Raw genomic sequence first — 26766 nt, 5'->3', positions numbered from 1 at the left:
TAGGTATTGTTATCTTAGGCTTGTGTGCGGCTGCTCGGCCATGGAAACCGATTTCATGAAGCTCCCGACGAACAGTTATTGTGCTCACATTGCTTCCAGAGGCAATTTGGAACTCCGTAGTGAGTGTTGCAACCGAGGACATACTTCAGCACTTGGCGGGCCCGTTGTGTGAGTTTGTGTGGCCTACCACTTTGTGGCTGAGCCGTTGCTGCGCCTAGACGTTTCCACTTCACAATAACAGCACTTACAGTTGACCGGAGAAGCTCTAGCAGGGCAGAAATTTGACGAACTGACTTGTTGGAAAGGTTGCATCCTATGACGGTGCCACGTTGAAAGTCACTGAGCTCTTCAGTAAGGCCATTCTACTGCCAATGTTTGTCTATGGAGATCGCATGGCTGTGTGCTCAATTTTATACACCTGTCAGCAACGGGTGTGGCTGAAATAGCCGAATCCACAAATCTGGGGGCTGTAGATGTCCTGGAGGGCAGGCAGTGTGCTCCCGGTGATGTGTTGGGCTGGCCGCACCACCCTCTGGAGAGCCCTGTGATTGCGGACGGTGCAGTTGACGTACCAGGCGGTGATACAGCCCGACAGGATGCTCTCAATGGGGCATCTGTAGAAGTTTGTGAGGATCTTCAGCCTGTTGTGCCTTCTTCACGCCAATGTCTGTGTGGATGGACCATTTCAGGTTGTCAGTGATGTAGTGATGTGATGTGACATGCTTTTCACCCTCTCCACTGCGGCCCCGTTGATGTGGATGGGGGCGTGCTCTCTCTGCGGTCTCCTGAAGTCCACGATCAGCTCCTTCGTTTGTTGACAGGAAAGGTTATTTTCCTGGCACCACTCCACCAGGGCCCTCACATCCTCTCTGTAGGCTGTCTCGTCATTGTTGGTAATCAGGCCTACCACTGTTATATCGTTTGCAAACTTGATGATTGAGTTGGAGATGTGCTTGGCCACGCAGTCATGGGTGAACAGGGAGTACAGGAGGGGGCTGAGCACGCAACCTTGTGAGTCCCCCGTGTTGAGGATCAGTATAGCGGAGGTGTTGTTGCCTACCTTCACTACCTGGGGACGGCCTGTCAGGAAGTCCAGGACCCAGTTGCACAGGGCTGGGTTCAGACCCAGGGCCCGAGCTTAGTGATGGGCTTGGAGGGCACTATGGTGTTGAAGGCTGAGCTGTAGTCGAAGAACAGCATTCTTACATCCATGGATCTGTTGGGGTGGTATGCAAATTGTAGTGGGTCCAGGGTGTCGAGTAAGGTGGAGCTGATATGATCCTTAACTAGCCTCTCAAAGCACTTCATGATGACAAAAGTGAGTGCTACGGGGCGATAGACATTTAGTTCAGATACCTTTGCTTTCTTGGTTACAGGAACAATGGTGGACATCTAAGACATTTAAGCTTGTTAAGCTTGTTAAACATGTTAACCCTCGCAGGGCTGCCGGCCCAGACAGAATCCCTAGCCACATCCTTAGAGCATATGCAGACCAGCTGGCTGGAGTATTTATGGACATATTCAATATTTCCCAATCCCAGTCTGTAGTCCCCACTTGCTAGCTTTGAAGTGGGACCAGTTTGTCCGGTTGAAGCGAGCGTATTGGAGTAAGGGAACCGTCTATTTTACGCAGTGCTCATTTCAACCCGGAGGACTTTGATGGCTTAGTATAACCAGTGGAGGCAGGATTCGGAATGAGACCGACTAAAACCAGGTGCTGTGATGAGCGTGAATGTGACGCCTGCAACCTCTGTTTTCTATCACAAATGTGATGGAGATGTGATGGAGATAAACCGGGTGAAGTCAATGTGGATTTACCTCAATATATCGCTATTGGATTAACTGACTCTCCCCCGGCTAGTGAAATGGCTTGGCCCTCTGAAGGCCTCTCCTTGGCTCTTCTTTGGTAGCTATCTCAGTCTCCGCTCCTCTTACTTTATATCTGCTGGCTTTTTGTTGTTGTTGTCTGGGTTCCTGCCTGTGCTAGACTAGTTGTTATCTGGCTTACTACTTAGCTAGTTATGTCAACTGTGGTGGTTGGCTAGCTAGGCTAGTTAGCTGGCAAGGTTAGCTAGCAGGTTACAATAATGAACTTTAGCTGGCTGGCTTGCTGTCTAAGATAACTGCATATACCAGTAACATTATTTGACAACTGGTTAGTTGACGTTATGTATTTCCAAAACTTTGGTTTACTTTAATAAGTGCATTCGGAAAGTTCAGGCCCCTTCCCCTTTTCAACATTTTGTTACGTTATAGCCTTATTCTAGAATGGATTAAATTAACTTCTTTCCTCATGAATCTACACACAATACCTCAATGACAAAGCGAAAACAGGTTTTTAGACATTTTTGCAAATGCATTACAAATAAAAACAGATATCTTATTTGCATAAGTATTCAGACCCTTTGTTATGAGACTCGAAATTGAGCTCAGGTGCATCCTGTTTCCATTGATCATCCTTGAGATTTTCTACAACTTGATTGGAGTTCACCTGTGGTAAATTCAATTGATTGGACATGATTTGGAAAGGCACACACCTGTCTATATAAGGTCCCACAGTTGACAGTGCATGTCAGAAAAAAACAAACAAGCAATGAGGTCAAAGGAATTGTCTGTAGACAGGATTGTGTCGAGGCACAGATCTGGGGAAGGGTACCAAAACATTTCTGCAGCATGGAAGTTCCCCAAGAACACAGTGGCCTCCATCATTCTTAAATGGAAGAAGTTTGGAACCACCAAGACTCTTCCTAGAGCTGACCGCCCGGCCAAATTGAGCAATCAGGGGAGAAGGGCCTTGGTCAGGGAGGTGACCCGATGGTCACTCTGCCAGAGCTCCAGAGTTCCTCTGTGGAGATGGGAGAACCTTCCAGAAAGACAACCATCTCTGCAGCACTCCACCAATCAGGCCTTTGGTAGAGTGGCCAGACTCCTCAGTAAAATGCGCATGACAGACCCCTTGGAGTTTGCCAAAAGAAACCAAAAGACTATCAGACCATGAGAAACAAGATTCTCTGGTCTGATGAAACCAAGATTGAACTCTTTGGCCTGAATGTCAAGCGTCATGTCTGGAGGAAACCTGGCACCATCCCTACGGTGAAGCATGGTGATGGCAGCATCATGCTGTGGGGATGTTTTTCAGCAGCAGGAACTGAGAGACTAGTCAGGATCGAGGCAAAGATTAATGGAGCAAAGTACAGAGCGATCCTTGATGAAAACCTGCTCCAGAGCACTCAGGACCTCAGACTGGTGCGAAGTTCACCTTTCAAAAGGACAACGACCCTAAGCACACAGCCAAGACAACGCAGGAGTGGCTTCGAGACACGTCTCTGAATGTCCTTGAGTGGCACAGCCAGAGCCTGGACTTGACCCTGATCTAACATCTATGGAGAGACCTGAAAATAGCTGTACAGCAACACTCCCGATCCAACCTGACAGAGCTTGAGAGGATCTGCGGAGAAGAATAGGAGAAACTCCCCAAATACAGGTGTGCCAAGCTTGTAGAGTCATACCCAAGAAGACGTGATGCTCTAATTGCTGCCAAAGGTGCTTCAACAAAGTACTGAGTAAAGGGTCTGAATACATATGTAAATGTTTTTTGTTTTTTTTGTTAGTTTTTTTCTTTACTGTTTTTGCTTTGTCATTATGGGGTATTGTGTGTAGGTTGATGAGGGCAAAAACAATTTAATCAATTTTAGAATTAAGGCTGTAACGTAACAAATGTGGAAAAAGTCAAGTGGTCTGAATACTTTCCGAAGGCACTGTAGTTGTAAGCTAGGTGTTGATAGCAACTGGCTGACTCATGCAGTACTAGTGTAACGTTAGCAGGCTGGTAGGGCTAATGTTAGCAGGTTAGTATGGCTAACGTTACATTTTTAGTCATTTTAGCAGACGCTCTTATCCAGAGTGACTTACAGTTAGTGAGTGCATACATTTTCATACTGTTAGCAAGCTAGTTAGCTAGCAACCATGCAAGCTGATTTGTTACATTTACATTTTAGTCATTTAGCAGACGCTCTTATCCAGAGCGACTTACAGTTAGTGAGTGCATACATTTTTCATACTGGCCCAACGTACAATAAATTCATAAAGTATTTGCTTGTAGGTTGGCTGAACATTAAATTGAAACCAGTAGTCATGAGTGCAAACAACACTGAACAAAAATATAAACGCAACATGTAAAGTGTTGGTCCCATGTTTCATGAGCTGAAATAAAAGATCCCAGAAATATTCCATAAGCACAAAAATCTTCTTTCTCTCAAATTTTGTGCACACATTTGTTGAAATCCCTGTTAGTGAGCATTTCTCCTTTGCCAAGATAATCCATCCACCTGACAGGTGTGCCATCTCAAGAAGCTTATTAAACAGCATGATCAGGCCACTCTAAAATGTGCGGTTTTGTTACACAACACAATGCAGCAGATATCTCACATTTTGAGGGAGCGTGCAATTGGCATGCTGACTGCAGGAATGTCCACCAGAGCTGTTTCGAGATCATTTAATGTTCATTTCTCTACCATAAGCCGCCTCCAACGTCATTTTAGAGAATTTGGCAGTACGTCCAACTGGCCTCAAAACTGCACACATGGTGTCATGTGTGGGTGAGCGGTTTGCTGATGTCAACGTTGTGAACAGAGTGTCCCATGGTGGCGGTGGGGTTATGGTATGGGCAGGCATAAGCTACGGACAACGAACACAATTGCATTTCATCTATGGCAATTTGAATGCACAGAGATACCGTGATGAGATCCTGAGGCCCATTGTCATACCATTCATCCGTTGCCATCGCCTCATGTTTCAGCATGATAGTGCACGGCCCCATGTCGCAAGGATCTGTACACAATTCCTGGAAGGTGAAGATGTGTTGCGCTGCATGAGGCAAATGGTGGTCACACCACATACTGACTGGTTTTCTGATCCACGCCCCTACCTATTTCTTAAGGTATCTGTGACCAACAGATGCATATCTGTATTCCCAGTCATGTGAAATCCATAGATTAGGGCCTTATGGATTTATTTCAATTAACTGACTTCCTTATATGAACTCAAATCGTTGAAATGTTTCCATGTTGCGTTTATATTTTCGTTCAGCATATTTGGTTTAATTTGAAGTTATGCATTTGCAGTTATTTCTGTTGGAGTTTACATTATAGGGAATAGGCTAGCTTGCCGGGTCCTCCAAAATACATCAGACCCCAGAAAAACATGACTTCGGCATTCTTCGGAATTCTGATCGGTTTTATTGAATAACTCGAAAAATAGAAAAGTGAGGTGTAACTTTGCATTGGGACTTTTGATGCGTACAGTATACTAATGCAAATCCATATGTTACATGTGGTTACATTTATGCTACCTACCCTTTAACTATCTCGCCAATAAAACATAACATTGTAATGGAAAGTAGACACCAAAATATCAGATCTGAATTTTCCATTGATTTTGTGGAGCTAATGGTCCTTCTTTAGTTCAGAGGCACCGGTGCCAGCCGAAGCATTAGTATCCATCTGGTTGGAATTGTGTTCTTTCGGCGGCAGTATTTCTCTATTCTGAATCCTGTCTAGTTTCTGGGCATCCGCCCCAACCCCATAACTCAAATCTCCCCCTACTCCCTAGCGATTGGGCTGTCATAATCATCAGCATTATACTTCCTCAATGGGCCTGATTTACAAGTGTGGACATGGTAGCAGCATGGCGCCGGGGGTAAACTCAGGGCTGTCTCCTATCACCCAACCCATTTGTCTTCATACTCCATCACTATGAGGACTACTGGTAGTGAACCTGAGATTCCAAACAGCATTACGAGGACATTTGACATAAGCATTCTCCAAAAACTGTATACTGTAGGTCTACCTTGTGAAATGTTGAGGGCCGTCTCCTATCACCCAACCCATTTGTCTCTACTCCATCGTTATGAGGACTACTGGTGAAGATGAGATTCCAAACAGTATTATGAGAACATATGAGGTAAGTGTAATCACAGTAGGTCTACCTTGTGAAACCTTGACTTTGTTGACCTTGGAGTGTGGGATCCTGTTTCTGATGTTTAATTTGCATAACAGTATATTGTTATGATACAAATATACCCAGGTCATCCATTTTGAATATTATCCTAGAAATGGGGCATTATTATGTAAATTGTGTTCCTAAACTCACAGAAATGTTGCAACTGTGGCTACAAAGAAGGTCATTTGTGCCGTTTTACCAAGGCTATATTTGTATTTTCAACATTGCATTTTTTAACTCCATACATTTATGACATTCTTTTGAATGCAATATTCAAAAGGACTTTGATCATGGTTGAAAAGCCTTTGGGTAAACACATGACCCTTTCCTCAACCCCCTCATCCATACAATATTTAATACATTATATAATATTAGCCTGTATTTACCCACAGTTCTGGGCCTCTTAAATGATAGGCTGCATAAATATAATAACACACACACACACAATAACATTTATATGTGGCTTCCAAACCCCCTGTACATCCTGTAGCTTCCCCTGGGTTATCACTGTTTGAAAACGGGCAGCATTTTAAAAGCACTCGGCATCTACAGGGGAAGACTGAGGAAAAGTACTTTTTGTTTATAATATTTATCTAGAAAGATGGGGTTCTTAGCGAAGCCTCATCCTGTCAAACATGTTTTTATTACTTCTCCTTTTTATGAAAAATAACATTCCAATGTGAGAAAATTAAATTAAATTCCTTTAATCTACTCAGCTTTCACAAGGGATAGTTTCCAAAATGTGGATTGGATAGGACTGTTGTAAGTAAGCATTTAGTTGGACGGTGTATACCATGTGTATCCCGTACATATGACTAATATAACTTGAAACTTGAACATGTTGAATTATGTGTTGCAGGCAAGTCTGGCAATACAAAAAAAACATGACAGTACATGGAAAATGCCATCCATGGACAACTGACAGCTCATTAAATTAATGAATGAATGAATAATGGCAAAATTGTTAAGTGATGAATGAATGAACGCATGAATGTTACAAAACAAGTGTCAGAATCAGAGGTATGCAATAGTCAAAAGAAGCTTCCTCTCCATGCATTTCTTCCTAAGGGACTCTATATAAGGCTTTGAACATATTGCTTTAAGCCAGCTTTGTCTTTAGATCAGTGCAGGAGAATGAAAGGAGACAAGGAAACAACACCACTTAAGATGTTGGAGAAGCATGTTGGAGATGTAGGAGAAGCTGAAGATGTTGGAGAAGCATGTTGGAGATGTAGGAGAAGCTGAAGATGTTGGAGAAGCATGTTGGAGATGTAGGAGAAGCTGAAGATGTTGGAGAAGCATGTTGGAGATGTAGGAGAAGCTGAAGATGTTGGAGAAGCATGTTGGAGATGTAGGAGAAGCTGAAGTTGTTGGAGAAGCATGTTGGAGATGTAGGAGAAGCTGAAGATGTTGGAGAAGCATGTTGGAGATGTAGGAGAAGCTGAAGATGTTGGAGAAGCATGTTGGAGATGTAGGAGAAGCTGAAGATGTTGGAGAAGCATGTTGGAGATGTAGGAGAAGCTGAAGATGTTGGAGAAGAGAAAATAGGTCTTTACAGTGAAGAGAACGGACACCTTTCAAATGATGGCTTGGATGTCTTCTATAGAATCTGCATATTCATCCACAAGACGCACACAATCACTCACTCACTTAAATAGAATGCACACACACACTTAACCATTACACTCGTACCTGTATACAGGTTGAAAATGGCAGATTTGGGCCTGATAAACGCCTAAATTGGAACGCAGTGGCTGCACAGTAACATGCTACACATGACGTCAGAGCTCTGGCTCTGCACCTCACAGCTCTGTATGGGTTTTGACTGACAGCCGTTCTGAACTTGAGCACCTCGCGCGACAAGAAGTTGCCCCCATCCCTCCTACTAATTAGCCAACTTTTGCACATTTTCTGTTGTCTGGGTGAGGGAAATGCTGTAAATTAAGAGGACTCTATGTATTTTGAAAGATGAGACGTTGAGGATTATAATATATACCGCTTTGATGTCATACAAGCAAGCCAAACACCCGTGAGTCCAAATGTGCATTTCACATTTCCATATCATAAAACTCATGTCATATACAGTGTCAATGTTTATGATCACTATGTTTGATTTACAGTTACAAGATGACATGCCGTCATACCCTGGGTTGTTCTAAACAGAATGAGCCTGTTTGTTTATTGTGAAGAACATTTGTTGTGGCACACGCACCTGAATGCATTCATTACTTTTTTTCTATGCGCACACAAATTATGATCTGTTTCCCTGAATTGCATTGTGAAACCCTAACGCTGTAATATCATATTTTATAACTTAGCTAGTCATGTTGGCAATAGAACAGGCTTTCAAATGATGCCCACCTGACTAAGATTGTGATTGATAATGGACTGTTTTTGGATTGCGTAAACAACAACAGTAATTGTGTGATGGTGGGGATGCAGGGCTATGTTCCAAACAAAAGTACTACAAGTGTGCTTGCTCTAGTTCCTAAACAGCACAGCTAGGAGAGCTCAAATAATCACCTTATAGTTGAAGACTCTTCTTGAGTCATAAAACTGCATTGAAATAACTTAAGTGCACACTGGAAAGGTATGTGGCCATTTGGAGACAATAGTTAGTCCGCTCAGTCAAACCCTTGTAATTTCCTTGTCTTATGTTGAACCTACCCCCTACAGGAATATTCTTATTTTCAGATTTTGTTATTAACAAATGTGGCGAAAAGTACAGTAAATGTAAAATGCACATAAAATCAACAGTATAATGTTTGGATTCACTCTTTTGTCAGGTGAACTGTTGTGTTCTCACCTTTGATCTAATAATTTCCCCATAATCTCCAAACTGTTCCCTTTCAATTGCTAACATTGTTATGCATATGCTTTTCATATTTCTTCTGTAAGAAACATTTCAATTTAGCCCTATCCATATAGGCCAATTCCCAGGAGGGTTAAACACAACGATGCACAAGCATGCATGCACTTGCATTCACTACACACACACACGGAAACAAAATACAAATTCATCCTCAAGGTATGTCCCATTTCTGAAATGCACACCCTGGGTCGTGTGTGTGTAAATGTGGTGCATATGAATGTGTGTGTCTGCCTCTTCTGGCACTCCTCATGTGGGAGGCGTCTGTGATAAGCTCAGGGATACATTCTCATACTGTTGAGTTGGAGGCTCCATGGATGAAGAATAAATGCAGGAATAGGAAATCAACCAACCAAGTGGGTTTGGCAGCAGAGAGCCAAATAGATGCCTACAGTCCACATAATAAGTCATTCAGTATTTTTATAACCTTGTTTCAAGTGGTACTTCATCCTCAAAACAGTAACATCAGTGAAATTAGAACAATGACAAATGGCTAATTCATCAACTCCTCTTGTATCTAATCTAATCTACCTTCTACAGAACTCTATGTTTCTATTTTGGGGCAGAGAAATACGAGGAGTTATTTCCGAATGAGAAGAATAGTCTCTCCATTGCATCAGTTGATCAAACCATGATATGGGCTGAAAAGATGCATGCTTTTGTTGGACAGAATTAAGAATGGAGGTGGGGAGGCTTTTGATAGACAAAACGGGAGGTGGTGGTGTGAAAGGATGAGAGGAAGTGGGGGATTCAAGACGTGCTAGTCCACAGACTCCCGCTCTCCTACCGCGGTACTCTGTCAACGACACGGACCGGTGAACAGACAGATGGCGAGGGTGACGCCATCGGACTTCAGACGAGACGAGCACGATAGGAACGGGAGAGTGAAAAAAATAAAACAACTAAAATCTAAACAAATGTGAGGAAGAGGGAGGTTGGGGTGGGTGGGTGTGTGGGTGGGGTGGGGGGTTTGGGGGGACTTCCTTAAGGAGAACATTAATCCTACATAAGCTCCTTTGCATGCACAAACAGGCTTTGTACTTCATTACCGCAGTAAATAAAAGTTAATTCTCGCCATCACATTTCATTCCCGCACACGACGGGTGGAAGACGTCATCTAAAGTGAGAGACCTGGCTCCGTCTTGCAGCGGAGGGGTAGAAAATTAATATTTCAAAAGTGCTAAAAGGGAGAGTGGAGTCTTTCAGGGGGAGAGAGAGAGAGCTGTTACATTGCTAGACTGCCATCTGCTGGATATGTATTGAACTATATAGAATATCACATTCTTACGTTTACATTTTTTTTAAACTTGCAACATATAATCATACTTATCACAATTGTCTCCTTCAAATGTGAAATGTATATTTCTATATAGCCCTAAGTGTACTTGAAATAACAACAACAAAAGTACATCTGTATAACAAAGCCTCATCTGTCCAAGATTAAATAACCAGATAATTCCCTAAACAATTAAATTGAACTAAATGCTATTTATCTGTTTTTCAATATTGTCTTCCACATATGAAATCTCACTTTGACAATGAGAATTTAAGCAAATCAAATGCATTAGGTATACAACTGATAAAGAAGATATACACTGAGTATACTAAACATTAGGAACCCCTTAACTGGATGTCCTTTGGGTTGTGGACCATTCTTGATACCACAGGAGGTTGGTGGCACCTTAATTGGGGAGGACGGGCTCGTAGTAATGGCTGGAGCGGAATACGTGGCATGGTATCAAATACATCAAACACATGGTTTCCAATTGTTTGATGCCATTCCATTTACTCCTTTCCAGACAATATTATGAGCCGTCCTCCCCTCAGCAGCCTCCACTGCTTGATACACATGGGAAACTGTTGAGTGTGAAAAACCCAGCAGCGTTGTAGTTCTTGACACAAACTGGTGCGCCTGGCACCTACTACCATACCCCGTTCAAAGGCATTTAAATATTTTGTCTTGTCCATTCATCCTCTGAATGGCACACATACACAATACATGTCTCGATTGTCTCAAGTCTTAAAAATCCCTCTTTAACCTGTCTCCTCCCCTACACTGATTGAAGGGGATGTAACAAGTGACATCAATAAGGGATCATAGCTTTCATGTGGATTCACCTGGTCAGTCTATGTCATGGAAAGAGCAGGTGCTCTTAATGTTTTGTATACTCAGTATATATATATATATATATATATATATATATATATATATATATATATATATATATATATATATATATATATATATATATATGTATGTATATATGTATATATGTATATACATTGTGGTGCAGGCAATTAATTGTGGTGCAGGAAAACGAATAATCAATAAATAATACTTTTTGTGTATTATGATTTTTGTTAATTGTTGTTTATACAAAATATATGAATGTTTTTTCAGTCTACAGTTCATAGCCTCTGAAACTGGCTCTATGGTTCTCAGTCAATTAAGCAATAATGAAAGGTTACAATCTGTATCCACTATGTAACTGAAGTTTGATCTTAGTTGGTTATTCAATAAGGAACAGCACCATCATGTGGATGTATGGTAATTGACTGATGTAAACATCAGCCCTTACCAATGTCAACCCATAAGGTAAAATTATTCGCTTAGCATGTTTTCAAAGATAGCAATAACTTGTGTTTCAATGACGTTCATCCCCCATTTCACATGATGCTGCAACTTGCTGACCTTTTCTTTTTTGGGAGTTAACATCAGATTTATGAGGGGGTAACTGTTTAATAATGACCTACAATTTCACTAATGAGGAATTAGTCGTTTCTTCGCCAACAGTAATCATTATCCTTGTTCCCACTATTAATCACACTATGCTGTGCCAATACTATGTCTATTAGGTAAACTATAGACAGTTTAAGAATTATCTGTCAGATAGGACTCAATGCGTGATTTCTGGTGGTGTCTGCTTTACCGCAGGGGTCGGTACTGGGACATGTTCTCTTTATTATTTATATAAATAATATTTGTATATCTGTTAAAACTTCTAATATTAATGTATGACACTGTTATGTATGCCATTGACCCAACTGTTGACCAGGCTATGTTAGAGCTGCAAGGTGACTTTGTTGCCTTACAGAAAGCCCTAGTTGGTTCAAAACCTGTACTTCGTGCTCATGCGGACAAGACTAAATATATAGTGCGCTCAGAAAGTATTCATACCCCTTGACTTATTCCACATTTTGTTGTGTTACAGCCTGAATTCATTTACATTTACATTTACGTCATTTTTTTTGGGGGGGTAGAAGGATTACTTTATCCTATCCCAGGTATTCCTTAAAGAGGTGGGGATTCAAAATGTATTAAAACAATTGTTTATCCTTTTTTTAGCCACAAAATACCCCATAATGACAAAGTGAAAACATGTTTTTAGAAATGTTCGCAAATGTATTTAAAATGAAATACAGAAATATCTAATTTACAGAAGTATTCACACTCCAGAGTCAATACAGTGGGGGAAAAAAGTATTTAGTCAGCCACCAATTGTGCAATTTCTCCCACTTCAAAAGATGAGAGAGGCCTGTAATTTTCATCATAGGTACACGTCAACTATGACAGACAAAATGAGAAAAATAAATCCAGAAAATCACATTGTAGGATTTTTTATGAATTTATTTGCAAATTATGGTGGAAAATAAGTATTTGGTCAATAACAAAAGTTTCTCAATACTTTGTTATATACCCTTTGTTGGCAATGACACAGGTCAAACGTATTCTGTAAATCTTCACAAGGTTTTCACACACTGTTGCTGGTATTTTGGCCCATTCCTCCATGCAGATCTCCTCTAGAGCAGTGATGTTTTGGGGCTGTCGCTGGGCAACACGGACTTTCAACTCCCTCCAAAGATGTTCTATGGGGTTGAGATCTGGAGACTGGTTAGGCCACTCCAGGACCTTGAAATGCTTCTTACGAAGCCACTCCTTCGTTGCCCGGGCGGTGTGTTTGGGATCATTGTCATGTTTAAAGACCCAGCCACGTTTCATCTTCAATGCCCTTGCTGATGGAAGGAGGTTTTCACTCAAAATGTCACGATACATGGCCCCATTCATTCTTTCCTTTACACAGATCAGTCGTCCTGGTCCCTTTGCAGAAAAACAGCCCCAAAGCATGATGTTTCCACCCCCATGCTTCACAGTAGGTATGGTGTTCTTTTGATGCAACTCAGCCTTCTTTGTCCTCCAAACACGACGAGTTGAGTTTTTACCAAAAAGTTCTATTTTGGTTTCATCTGACCATATGACATTCTCCCAATCCTCTTCTGGATCATCCAAATGCACTTCAGACGGGCCTGGACATGTACTGGCTTAAGCAGGGGGACACGTCTTGCACTGCAGGATTTGAGTCCCTGGCGGCGTAGTGTGTTACTGATGGTAGGCTTTGTTACTTTGGTCCCAGCTCTCTGCAGGTCATTCACTAGGTCCCCCCGTGTGGTTCTGGGATTTTTGCTCACCGTTCTTGTGATCATTTTGACCCCACGGGGTGAGATCTTGCGTGGAGCCCCAGATCGAGGGAGATTATCAGTGGTCTTGTATGTCTTCCATTTCCTAATAATTGCTCCCACAGTCGATTTCTTCAAACCAAGCTGCTTACCTATTGCAGATTCAGTCTTCCCAGCCTGGTGCAGGTCTACAATTTTGTTTCTGGTGTCCTTTGACAGCTCTTTGGTCTTGGCCATAGTGGAGTTTGGAGTGTGACTGTTTGAGGTTGTGGACAGGTGTATTTTATACTGATAACAAGTTCAAACAGGTAAGTCTCTAAGAGATTTGCACACCTGGATTGTACAATATATGCACATTATTATTTGAAAAATTATTCAAGCTCTGTCAAGTCTTGCCATAGCTTTTCAAGCTGATTGAAGTCAAAACTTTAATTATGCCACTCAGGAACATTCATTGTCATCTTGGTAAGCAACTCCAGTGTATATCTGGCCTTGTGTTTTAGGTTATTGTTCTGCTGAAAGGTTTGTCTCCCAGTGTCTGTTGGAAAGCAGACTGAACCAGGTTTTTCTCAAGGATTTTGCCTGTGCTTAGCTCTATTCTGTTTATTTGTATCCTAAAAAACTCCCTAGTCCTTGCTGAAGACAAGCATACCCATAACATGATACAGCCACCACCATGCTTGAAAATATGAATAGTGGTACTCAGTGATGTGTTGTGTTAGATTTTCCTCAAACATAACACTTTGTATTCAGGACATAAAGTCAATTTCTTTGCGAAGTTTTTTGCAGTTTTACTTTAGTGCCTTATTGCAAACAGGATGCACTTTTTGGAATAATTGTATTCTGTACAGGCTTCCTTCGTCATTCAGGTTGGTATTGTGAAGTAACTCAGTTTTCTCCTATCACAGCCATTAGAATGGCGCCGGAGAAGATGGCTGCCGTTTTACAGCCCTCTAACCAATTGTACTATTATGTGTGTTTTTCCGCGTTATTTGTAATTTATATTTTGTACATAATGTTTCTGCCATCGTCTCTTATAACCAAAAAGAGCTTCTGGATATCAGGACAGCGATTACTCACCTCGTATTGGACAAAGATTTTTTCTTCAACGAGGCGGCCGCGAAGGATATCCTACAGACACCCGACAAGGCCCAAATCCCCATCATTCGTATGAGAAAGAGACAGAGATATCGTGGACGTAGGTCGGGGTGCCTTGTAAGGATTCGACGGCGAACGAGTAAACTGCCTCTCCCATCAATCCTATTAGCCAATCTTCAATCATTTGAGAATAAATTGGATGACCTAAGATTACAGTTATCCTACCAACGGGACATAAAAAACTGTAATATCTTATGTTTCACCAAGTCGTGGCTGAACGACGACATGGACAACATAGCTAGCGGGCTATACGCTACATCGGCAGGATAGAACGGCTGACTCCGGTAAGACAAGGGGTGGCGGTCTGTGTATATTTGTAAACAACAGCTGGTGCACAAAATCAAATACTAAGGAAGTCTCTAGGTTTTGCTCGCCTTAGGTAGAGTATCTTATGATAAGCTGTACACCACACTATTTACCAAGAGAGTTTTCATTTATATTTTTCATAGCTGTCCATTTACCACCACAAACCAATGCTGGCATTATGATTGCACTGAATGAGCTGTATAAGGCCATAAGTGAACAGGAAAACGCTCATCCAGAGGCAGCGCTCCTAGTGGCCGGGGACTTTAATGCAGGGAAACGTAAATCCATTCTACCTAATTTCTACCAGCATGTTAAATGTGCAACCAGAGGAAAATAAACTCTAGACCATCTTTACTCCACACACAGAGACGCATACAAAGCTCTCCCTCACCCTCCATTTGGCAAATCTGACCATAACTCTATCCTCCTGATTCCTGCTTATAAGCAAAAACTAATGCAGGAAGCACCAGTGACTCGGTTAATAAAAAAGTGGTCAGATGACGCAGATGCTAAGCTACAGGACTGTTTTGCTAGCACAGACTGGAACATGTTCCGGGATTCTTCAGATAGCATTGAGGAGTACACAAAATCAGTCACTGGCTTCATCAATAACTGCATCGATGATGTCGTCCCCACAGTGACCGTACGTACATGCCCCAACCAGAAGCCATGGATTACAGGAAACATCCGCACTGAGCTAAAGGGCAGAGCTGCCTCTTTCAAGGAGCGGGACTCTAACCCGGACGCTTATAAAAAATCCTGCTATGCCCTCCAACGAACCATCAAACAGGCAATGAGTCAATACAGGATTAAGATTGAATCGTACTACACAGGCTCTGACACTCGTCGGATGTGGCAGGGCTTGAAAACTATTACAGACTACAAAGGGAAGCACAGCCGCGAGCTGCCCAGTGACACAATACTTCCAGATGAGCTAAACCACTTCTGTGGTCGCTTTGAGGCAAGCAACACTGAAGCATGCATGAGAGCACCAGCTGTTCCGGATGACTATGTGATCACGCTCTCCGTAGCCGATGTGAGTAAGACTTTTAAGCAGGTCAACATTCACAAGGCCGCAGGGCCAGACGGATTACCAGGATGTGTACTCCGAGCATGTGCTGACCAGCTGGCAAGTGTCTTCACTGACATTTTCAACATGTCCCTGACCGAGTCTGTAATACCAACATGTTTCAAGCAGACCACCATAGTCCCCGTGCCCAAGGACACTAAGATAACCTGCCTAAATGACTACCGACCGGTAGCACTGACGTCTGTAGCCATGAAGTGCTTTGAAAGGCTGGTCATGGCTCACATCAACACCATTATCCCAGAAACCCTAGACCCACTCCAATTTGCATACCGCCCAAACAGATCCACAGATGATGCAATCTCTATTGCACTCCACACTGCCCTTTCCCACCTGGACAAGAGGAACACCTACGTGAGAATGCTATTCATTGACTACAGCTCAGCATTCAACACCATAGAGCCCTCAAAGCTCATCACTAAGCTAAGGATCCTGGGACTAAACACCTCCCTCTGCAACTGGATCCTGGACTTCCTGACGGGCCACCCCCAGGGGGTAAGGGTAGGTAACAACACATCTGCCACACTGATCCTCAACACAGGGGCCCCTCAGGGGTGCGTGCTCAGTCCCCTCCTGTACTCCCTGTTCACCCATGACTGCATGGCCAGGCACGACTCCAACACCATCATTAAATTTGCAGACGACACAACAGTGGTAGGCCTGATCACCGACAACGATGAGACAGCCTATAGGGAGGAGGTCAGAGACCTGGCCGTGTGGTGCCAGGATAACAACCTCTCCCTCAACGTGACCAAGACAAAGGAGATTATTGTGGACTACAGGAAAAAAAAGATGACTGAGCATGCTCCCATTCTCATCGACGGGGCTGTAGTGGAACAGGTTGAGAGCTTCAAGTTCCTTGGTGTCCACATCACCAACGAACTATCATGGTCCAAACACACCAAGACAGTCGTGAAGAGGGCACGACAAAGCCTATTCCCCCTCAGGAGAGTGAAAAGATTTGGCATGGGTCCTCAGATCCTCAAAAAATTCTACAGCTGCACCATCGAGAGCATCCTGACTGGTTGCATCACCGCCTGGTATGGCAACTGTTCGGCCTCCGACCGCAAGGCACTACATAGGGTAGTGCATATGGCCCAGTACATCACTGGGGCCAAGCTTCCTGCCATCCGGGACCTCTATACCAGGCGGTGTCAGAAGAAGGCCCTCAAAATTGTCTAAGATTCCAGCCACCCTAGTCATAGACTGTTCTCTCTGCTACCACACGGCAAGCGGTACCGGAGTGCCAAGTCTAGGTCCAAAAGACTTCTCAACAGCTTCTACCCCCAAGCCATAAGACTCCTGAACAGCTAATCATGGCTACCCGGACTATTTGTTTGAAATTCACTGCTTGACTGAGGGACATTACAGATAATTGTATGTGTGAGGTACAGAGATGAGGTAGTCATTCAAAAATCAATATTATTGCATACAGAGTAAGTCCATGCACCGTATTATGTGACTTGTTAAGCAAATGTTTACTCCTGAATGTTTTAAGCTTGCCATAAGAAATGGGTTAAATACTTATTGACTCAAGACATTTCAGCTTTTCATTTTTAATTAATTTGCAATAATGTCTAAAAACATAATTCCACTTTGACATTTGTATTTGTATTTGTATTTATTATGGATCCCCATTAGTTCCTGCCAAGGCAGCAGCTACTCTTCCTGGGGTCCAGCAAAATTAAGGCAGTTATACATTTTAATAACATTACAATACATTTATAACAGATTTCATAACATAAGTGTGTGCCCTCAGGCCTCTACTCTATTACCACATATCTATAACACAAAATCCATGTGTACGTGTGTATAATGCATATATTATTGTGTGTTTGTATGCATGTGTCTATGTTTGTGTTGCTTCATAATTCCTGCTGTTCCATAAGGTATATTTATATCTGTTTTTTAAATCAAATTTTACTGCTGGCATGAGTTAGTTGATGTGGAATAGAGTTCCATGTAGTCATGGCTCTATGTAGTACTGTGCGCCTCCCATAGTCTGTTCTTGACTTGGGAACTGTGAAGAGACCTCTGGTGGCATGTCTTGTGGGGTATGCATGGGTGTCCGAGCTGTGTGCCAGTAGTTCAAACAGACAGCTCAGTTCATTCAACATGTCAATACCTCTCACAAATACAAGTAGTGATGAAGTCAATCTCTCCTTCACTTTGAGCCAGGAGAGACTGACATGCATATTATTAATGTTAGCTCTCTGTGTACATCCAAGGGCCAGCCGTGCTGCCCTGTTCTGAGCCAATTGCAATTTTCCTAAGTCCCTCTTTGTGGCACCTGACCACACGACTGAAACAGTAGTCCAGCTGCGACAAAACTAGGGCCTGTAGGACCTGCCTTGTTGATAGTGCTGTTAAGAATGCAGAGCAGCACTTTATTATAGACAGACTTCTCCCCATCCTAGCTACTGTTGTATCAATATGTTTTGACCATGACAGTTTACAATCCAGGGTTACTCCAAGGAATTTAGTCTCCTCAACTTGCTCAATTTCCACATTATTAATTATAATATTTAATTGAGGTTTAGGGTTTAGTAAATGATTTGTCCCAAATACAATCCTTTTAGTTTTTGAAATATTTAGGACTAACTTATTCCATGCCACCCATTCTGAAACTAACTGCAGCTATTTGTTAAGTTTTGCTGTCATTTCAGTCGCTGTGGTAGCTGACGTGTATAGTGTTGAGTCATCCGCATACATAGACACACTGCCTTTACTCATGTAACTCTTTATCCACAATATAGCAGGGGGTGTAAAGCCATAACACATATGTTTTTCCAGCAACAGACTATGATCGATAATGTCAAAAGCCGCACTGAAGTCTAACAAAACAACCCCCAAAATCTTTTTATCATCAATTTCTATCAGCCAATCATCAGTCATTTGTGTAAGTGCTGTGCTTGTTGAATGTCCTTCCCTATAAGCGTGCTGAAAGTCTGTTGTCAATTTGTTTACTGTGAAATAGCTTTTTATCTGGTCAAACACAATTTTTTCCAAAAGTTTACTAAGGGTTGGTAACAGGCTGATTGGTCGGCTATTTGAACCAGTTAAGGGAGCTTTACTATTCTTAGGTAGGGGAATAACTTTTGCTTCCCTCCAGGCCTGAGGGCACACACTTTCTAGTCGGCTTAAATTGAAGACATGGCAAATAGGGGTGGCAATATCATTTGCTATTATCCTCAGTAATTTTCCATCCAAGTTGTCAGACCCCGGTGGCTTGTCATTGTTGATCGACTTTAATACTTTTTTCACATCTTCAAACACTTACTTTACGGAATTCAAAATTACAATGACTGTCTTTCATAATTTGGTCAGATATACTTCGATGTCAGCGTTTGTTGCTGGCAAGTCATGCCTAAGTTTACTAATCTTGCCAATAAAAAATAATTAAAGTAGTTGCCAATATCAGTGGGTTTTATGATGAATGAGCCATCTGATTCAATGGATGATGGAGCGGAGTTTGCCTTTTTGCCCAAAATTTCATTTAAGGTGCTCCAAAGCTTTTTACTATCATTCTTTATGTCATTTATCTTTGTTTCATAGTGTAGTTGCTTCTTCTTTTTATTCAGTTTAGTCACATGATTTCTCAATTTGCAGTATGTTTGCCAATTGGTTGTACAGCCAGACTTACAGTGGGGAGAACAAGTATTTGATACACTGCCGATTTTGCAGGTTTTCCTACTTACAAAGCATGTAGAGGTCTGTAATTTTTATCATAGGTACACTTCAACTGTGAGACACGGTATCTAAAACAAAAATCCAGAAAATCACATTGTATGATTTCTAAGTAATTCATTTGCATTTTATTGCATGACATAAGTATTTGATCACCTACCAACCAGTAAGAACTCCGGCTCTCACAGACCTGTTACTTTTTCTTTAAGAAGCCCTCCTGTTCTCCACTCATTACCTGTATTAACTGCACCTGTTTGAACTCATTACCTGTATAAAAGACACCTGTCCACACACTCAATCAAACAGACTCCAACCTCTCCACAATGGTCAAGACCAGAGAGCTGTGTAAGGACATCAGGGATAAAATTGTAGACCTGCACAAGGCTGGGATGGGCTACAGGACAATAGGCAAGCAGCTTGGTGAGAAGGCAACAACTGTTGGCGCAATTATTAGAAAATTTAAGAAGTTCAAGATGACGGTCAATCACCCTCGGTCTGGGGCTCCATGCAAGATCTCACCTTGTGGGGCATCAATGATCATGAGGAAGGTGAGGGATCAGCCCAGAACTACACGGCAGGACCTGGTCAATGACCTGAAGAGAGCTGGGACCACAGTCTCAAAGAAAACTATTAGTAACACACTACGCCGTCATGGATTAAAATCCTGCAGCGCACGCAAGGTCCCCCTGCTCAAGCCAGCGCATGTCCAGGCCCGTCTGAAGTTTGCCAATGACCATCTGGATGATCCAGAGGAGGAATGGGAGAAGGTCATGTGGTCTGATGAGACAAAAATAGAGCTTTTGGTCTAAACTCCACTCGCCGTGTTTGGAGGAAGAAGAAGGATGAGTACAACCCCAAGAACACCATCCCAACCGTGAAGCATGGAGGTGGAAACATCATTCTTTGGGGATGCTTTTCTGCAAAGGGGACAGGACGACTGAACCGTATTGAGGGGAGGATGGATGGGGCCATGAATCGCGAGATCTTGGCCAACAACCTCCTTCCCTCAGTAAGAGCATTGAAGATGGTATCTAATCCATACCGCAGTATCTAAACAGCAGCAATCAAAAACACTGCTTTAGCATTAATATGGTTAACGGAGTCTAGCCACACTCTTTACATCAAATACATGAAGGGCACCATAGACTGCCCATTTGGTATTTTATTAGGATCCTCATTAGCTGTTGCGAAAGCAGCAGCTACTCTTCCTGGTGTCCACACAAAACATGAACCATGACATAATACAGAACATTAATAGACAAGAACAGCTCGAGGACAAAACTACATCAATTTAAAAAGACACACGTAGCCTACATATCAATACATACACAAAAACGAATCTAGGTCAAATAGGGGAGATGCGCTGTGTAGAGGCAGACAGCCAGCCGCCATGCACTCACTAATTAGAAGTCAGACTCCAATTATACGTCATGAAAAATGAATCTGCCTTAAATACAGAAACCCCCTTGAAGCGCCCTGAGACAAACTCTGGGATTTAATTAAACTCATCAAATAATAGCGTTCGGCTGGAATTCCTCCTTCAATAATGATTTTACCCAAAACTGCTCTAATATATATTTAATGCTCATAAATACTGTGTTATACTGAATAGGGGAACAGGACCTGCTTAACCAATGAAACATTTTGGACAGCCATATTAATAAAGTAACTTAACTTATTTGAAGAAAAACTGATTTGGAATATCTGTGGGTTTGGTTGAAATACCTGGAGGCTGTTCCAGAAAGGTGGATCAAAAGATGCCTTTGAACAGGGTATGGTAGTATTGGTGTCAAGAACTGCAACGCTGCTGGGTTTTTCACGCTCAACAGTTTCCTGTGTGTATCAAGAATGGTCCAACACCCAAAGGACATCCAGTCAACTTGACACAATTGTGGGAAGCATTGGAGTCAACATGAGCCAGCATCCCTGTGGAACGCTTTCGACACCTTGTAGAGTCAATGCCCCAACGAATTGAGGCTATTCTGAGGGCAACTCAATATTAAGAAGTTGTTCTCAATGTTTTGTTATCAAGTTAAGCTACTAAACATAACAGCTCCTCCATACCTACAGTGAGGGAAAAAAAGTATTTGATCCCCTGCTGATTTTGTATGTTTGCCCACTGACAAAGACATGATCAGTCTATAATTTTAATGGTAGGTTTATTTGAACAGTGAGAGACAGAATAACAACAACAAAATCCAGAAAAACACATGTCAAAATTTTTTTAAATTGATTTGCATTTTAATGAGGGAAATAAGTATTTGACCCCTCTGCAAAACATGACTTAGTACTTGGTGGCAAAACCCTTGTTGGCAATCACAGAGGTCAGACGTTTCTTGTAGTTGGCCACCAGGTTGCACACATCTCAGAAGGGATTTTGTCCCACTCCTCTTTGCAGATCTTCTCCAAGTCATTAAGGTTTTGAGGCTGACGTTTGGCAACTCGAACCATCAGCTCCCTCCACAGATTTTCTATGGGATTAAGGTCTGGAGACTGGCTAGGCCACTCCAGGACCTTAATGTGCTTCTTCTTGATCCACTCCTTTGTTGCCTTGGCCGTGTGTTTTGGGTCATTGTCATGCTGGAATACCCATCCACGACCCATTTTCAATGCCCTGGCTGAGGGAAGGAGGTTCTCACCCAAGATTTTATGGTACATGGCCCCGTCCATCGTCCCTTTGATGCGGTGAAGTTGTCCTGTCCCCTTAGCAGAAAAACACCCCCAAAGCATTATGTTTCCAACTCCATATTTGACGGTGGGGATGGTGTTCTTGGGGTCATAGGCAGCATTCCTCCTCCTCCAAACACGGCGAGTTGAGTTGATGCCAAAGAGCTCCATTTTGGTCTCATCTGACCACAACACTTTCACCCAGTTCTCCTCTGAATCATTCAGATGTTCATTGGCTCTGTATATGTGCTTTCTTGAGCAGGGGGACCTTGCGGGCACTGCAGGATTTCAGTCCTTCACGGCATAGTGTGTTACCAATTGTTTTCTTGGTGACTATGGTCCCAGCTGCCTTGAGATCATTGACAAGATCATCCCGTGTAGTTCTGGGCTGATTCCTCACCGTTCTCATGATCATTGCAACTCCACGAGTTGAGATCTTGCATGGAGCCCCAGGCCGAGGGAGATTGACAGTTATTTTGTGTTTCTTCCATTTGCGAATAATCGCACCAACTGTTGTCACCTTCTCACCAAGCTGCTTGGCGATGGTCTTGTAGCCCATTCCAGCCTTGTGTAGGTCTACAATCTTGTCCCTGACATCCTTGGAGAGCTCTTTGGTCTTGGCCATGGTGGAGAGTTTGGAATCTGATTGATTGATTGCTTCTGTGGACATGTGTCTTTTATACAGGTAACAAACGGAGATTAGGAGCACTCCCTTTAAGAGTGTGCTCCTAATCTCAGCTTGTTACCTGTATAAAAGACACCTGGAAGCCAGAAATCTTTCTGATTGAGAGGGGGTCAAATACTTATTTCCCTCATTAAAATGCAAATCAATTTATAACATTTATGACATGCATTTTTCTGGATTTTGTTGTTGTTATTCTGTCTCTCACTGTTCAAATAAACCTACCATTAAAATTATAGACTGATCATGTCTTTGTCAGTGGGCAAACATACAAAGTCAGCAGGGGATCAAATACTTTTTTCCCTCACTGTATTGGAATTCCTTTCTTCAGTTTATGTTATTGTAAATGATCCACAAAGACCTACAGTACAGTCACTGTTTCTGTCTATTGAAGGCTTAGCTAGCAAAGACCTACTCTGTATTGGTGAACGACCAAAGCTTGGCTTCTTGAGGATAACTGACTCAAGACAATCCCTAGAATCTGGACCAGGGCCAGGAGCTTTACCTTCAATTGACATAACCAGAGAGAACTCGTACCTCACACTAATGTCTAATAACGAACCAAATGTTACTGCTTACACACTATTCTAGGTTTTTTATTCCTGATAAAAGTACACTGACAAAAGTTGACATTTTCAATACAAGCTGAATAAAATGTGCACTGTCCTACTGTTGCCATTTTCAAACTGAATGATACTTAATCATTTAAATCTGTATTTCACAGCAGCATGCACAGTAACACAAAATATGACACATTAAGTTGGTTATAATGAGACAGTTGGAATGCTCATTATTGTCGATTTAGCTTCCATAGAAAGGAGAAGACCCCAAGGCCCGTATTCACAAAGCATGTCAGAGTAGAGTTCTGATTTAGGGTCAGGTCCCCTCTTTTATTCATTATGATTTAAAAGGCAAAACTGATCCTAGATCAGCACTCTTACATCAAACAACACTGGGGAAATATCTTCTAGTAAACATATTTTCCATGTCACTGTGTCCTACTTCAATAAACAAGGAGCACACACCCAGGCATAAACAAACATACACACTTGAGTCAGGCACAAACCCATGCACACACACACACTGACACACACATGCATGTGCACTTAGACACAAACACACAGACATGCGCAAGAGACATACACACATACACACACACACACACACACACACACACACACACACACATCTGACTACCTTTTCAGAAAGCTACTGTCCTTATATTTTTGTCAAAGAGGAGTCAGAGAAAAACAACTATTGTTAGGAGCAGGTTTAATGTTGCTGAGAGGCGAACTCAGCCATCCATGTCATGTAATGCCATCAATAATTTAGTACTACCGAATCCACACAGTGTTAGAGGATAGGACATGGTGTTGGGAAAACACACTTCTGCAAGATGTGTTTTTAGGTGATGTCTTTACAACACCCATTTTTTTATCATAACGGCAAGATTTTACTAAAGTAGTTGTTCACAATATTGTTAGCCTTAAAATCAACTCAACTATGTATGCCTTTCTGTATCCCTGTCTGTCTGTCTGCCTGAATGTCTGTGTGTCTGTCTGTGTCTGTATGTATGCCTGTATGTTTGTATATCTGTGTGTCTGCCTGTCTGTGTGTCTGTCTGCCTGTCTGTATGTATGTCTGTCTGTCTACTACACCAAATGTATATCTGTTTGTGTGTGAGTGTACATGCTGTCTCTCTACCTCTGTGTTCCCCAGTCGCTGCTTGGTGCAGAGTGAAACAGTAAAGCTAGGGGGGAGACAGCTCTCAGAAGCTTACATAAAGCCACTGGACTTAATAATTCATGGAGCAAAAATCCCTCAGTGCTCAATATTTATATCTCCCTGAATGTGTTCTGTGACTGTGAGTCCTGTCACTGTACAGGCCAGCTGAGGGGAAACTTTTACTTTCTGTTTTTCATACATTTTTTTTCACTTTCTTACAGAGGAGAGGTTTCACATTAAGGGCCTGTGGCACTCAGAGAGAGATACTGTTTTTCCCATAATGTATCAGAGTATGTATGTATATACCATGTGGTAGTTCCCTGTGTGTATAGGATGATGCTAATCATGGCTAACTTAATCTGACTCCTATCCTTTTGAGTCATGTTGTGGCTCTGCAAAGAGACGTTAGGGAGATTTTAGGAAAAGGAAAGAGAATATGACTGAATAGGACACACACGCAAACACATCATCTCTTCTATAAACTAGTGACGATAGAAGCCATGCCTATATTGGGGTGGGAACTGTTAGGATGAAAAAATCCAGAGAGACATGTTTGTTGGAAATATTGTAGAGATCATGTGCCGCTCGTGCTGACATTTACAAGTCCTTGCTGATCTTTCCACTGTGACAACCAAACGTCTTTGCCATCAGATCAGCCTGAGTTACTACGGCCAAGTCCCAAAAGCAGTGCACCATATAGGGAATAGACTGCCATTTGGGACATAGACTATGTCATTCATCTGATTAATGGAAGACTGATAAGTTGTTGGTATGCAAATGCTTGCATCTAAATGGAATGAGGGAGCAGGATCTGGGTATGAGAGAGAGACAGAGACAGAGAACTATCTGATACGATGGATTGGGTGAGCTGCTGGTACAGTGGAAGAGCAAGCTTTTAGATGGGCTTACTGTACTATCTGATTCTAGTATGGGTAAGGATTTACACTACAGTGCTGTACACGCTGAAATTAAACCTTTCAATATAAGAGTTGAGTCTGATATAATGAGTCTATAAAGCCGTATTGAGAAATAGTTTAGACCTGGTAAGTGACATTAATGTCTGCCCTTAATGAAAAATCGAAGAGGTAATTCAAGTTCAAGCAAAGCCGTAAATGGAGGACAGGACAATGGCTATTGTTAAAGTATAGAGAGACACTAGCTTAGTAGAGGTTTCTCCTATTGTTAAAGTATAGAGAGACACTAGCTTGGAGGTTTCTCCTATTGTTAAAGTATAGAGAGACACTAGCTTAGAGGTTTCTCCTATTGTTAAAGTATAGAGAGACACTAGCTTAGTAGAGGTTTCTCCTATTATTAAAGTATAGAGAGACACAAGCTTAGTAGAGGTTTCTCCTATTGTTAAAGTATAGAGAGACACTAGCTTAGAGGTTTCTCCTATTGTTAAAGTATAGAGAGACACTAGCTTAGTAGAGGTTTATCCTATTGTTAAAGTATAGAGAGACACAAGCTTAGTAGAGGTTTCTCCTATTGTTAAAGTATAGAGAGACACTAGCTTAGTAGAGGTTTCTCCTATTGTTAAAGTATAGAGAGACACTAGCTTAGTAGAGGTTTCTCATATTGTTAAAGTATAGAGAGACACTAGCTTAGAGGTTTCTCCTATTGTTAAAGTATAGAGAGACACAAGCTTAGTAGAGGTTTCTCCTATTGTTAAAGTATAGAGAGACACTAGCTTAGTAGAGGTTTCTCATATTGTGAAAGTATAGAGAGACACAAGCTTAGTAGAGGTTTCTCCTATTGTTAAAGTATAGAGAGACACTAGCTTAGTAGATGTTTCTCATATTGTTAAAGTATAGAGAGACACTAGCTTAGAGGTTTCTCCTATTGTTAAAGTATAGAGAGACACTAGCTTAGTAGAGGTTTCTCCTATTGTTAAAGTATAGAGAGACACTAGCTTAGTAGAGGTTTCTCCTATTGTTAAAGTATAGAGAGACACTAGCTTAGTAGATGTTTCTCATATTGTTAAAGTATAGAGAGACACTAGCTTAGTAGATGTTTCTCATATTGTTAAAGTATAGAGAGACACTAGCTTAGTAGAGGTTTCTCCTCACTCTTATTTCTAAAAAAGCTGAGTTCAAACATGTTCCTACTTAGAGATTCATTTCAAAACATTTG

General features: G+C 41.9%; 1 protein-coding gene across 29 annotated transcripts in view; it reads right to left on the bottom strand.

Annotated features, from left to right (window-relative positions):
- The window catches only part of LOC121572096 (receptor-type tyrosine-protein phosphatase delta-like), a 668511-nt gene that overhangs the window by 386650 nt on the left and 255095 nt on the right, over positions 1–26766 (bottom strand). The window lies entirely within an intron of this gene.

Source organism: Coregonus clupeaformis, chromosome 8 (genome assembly GCF_020615455.1).
Source record: "Coregonus clupeaformis isolate EN_2021a chromosome 8, ASM2061545v1, whole genome shotgun sequence".
NCBI lineage: Eukaryota > Metazoa > Chordata > Actinopteri > Salmoniformes > Salmonidae > Coregonus > Coregonus clupeaformis.
This window is presented reverse-complemented; position numbering and strand designations above follow the sequence as displayed.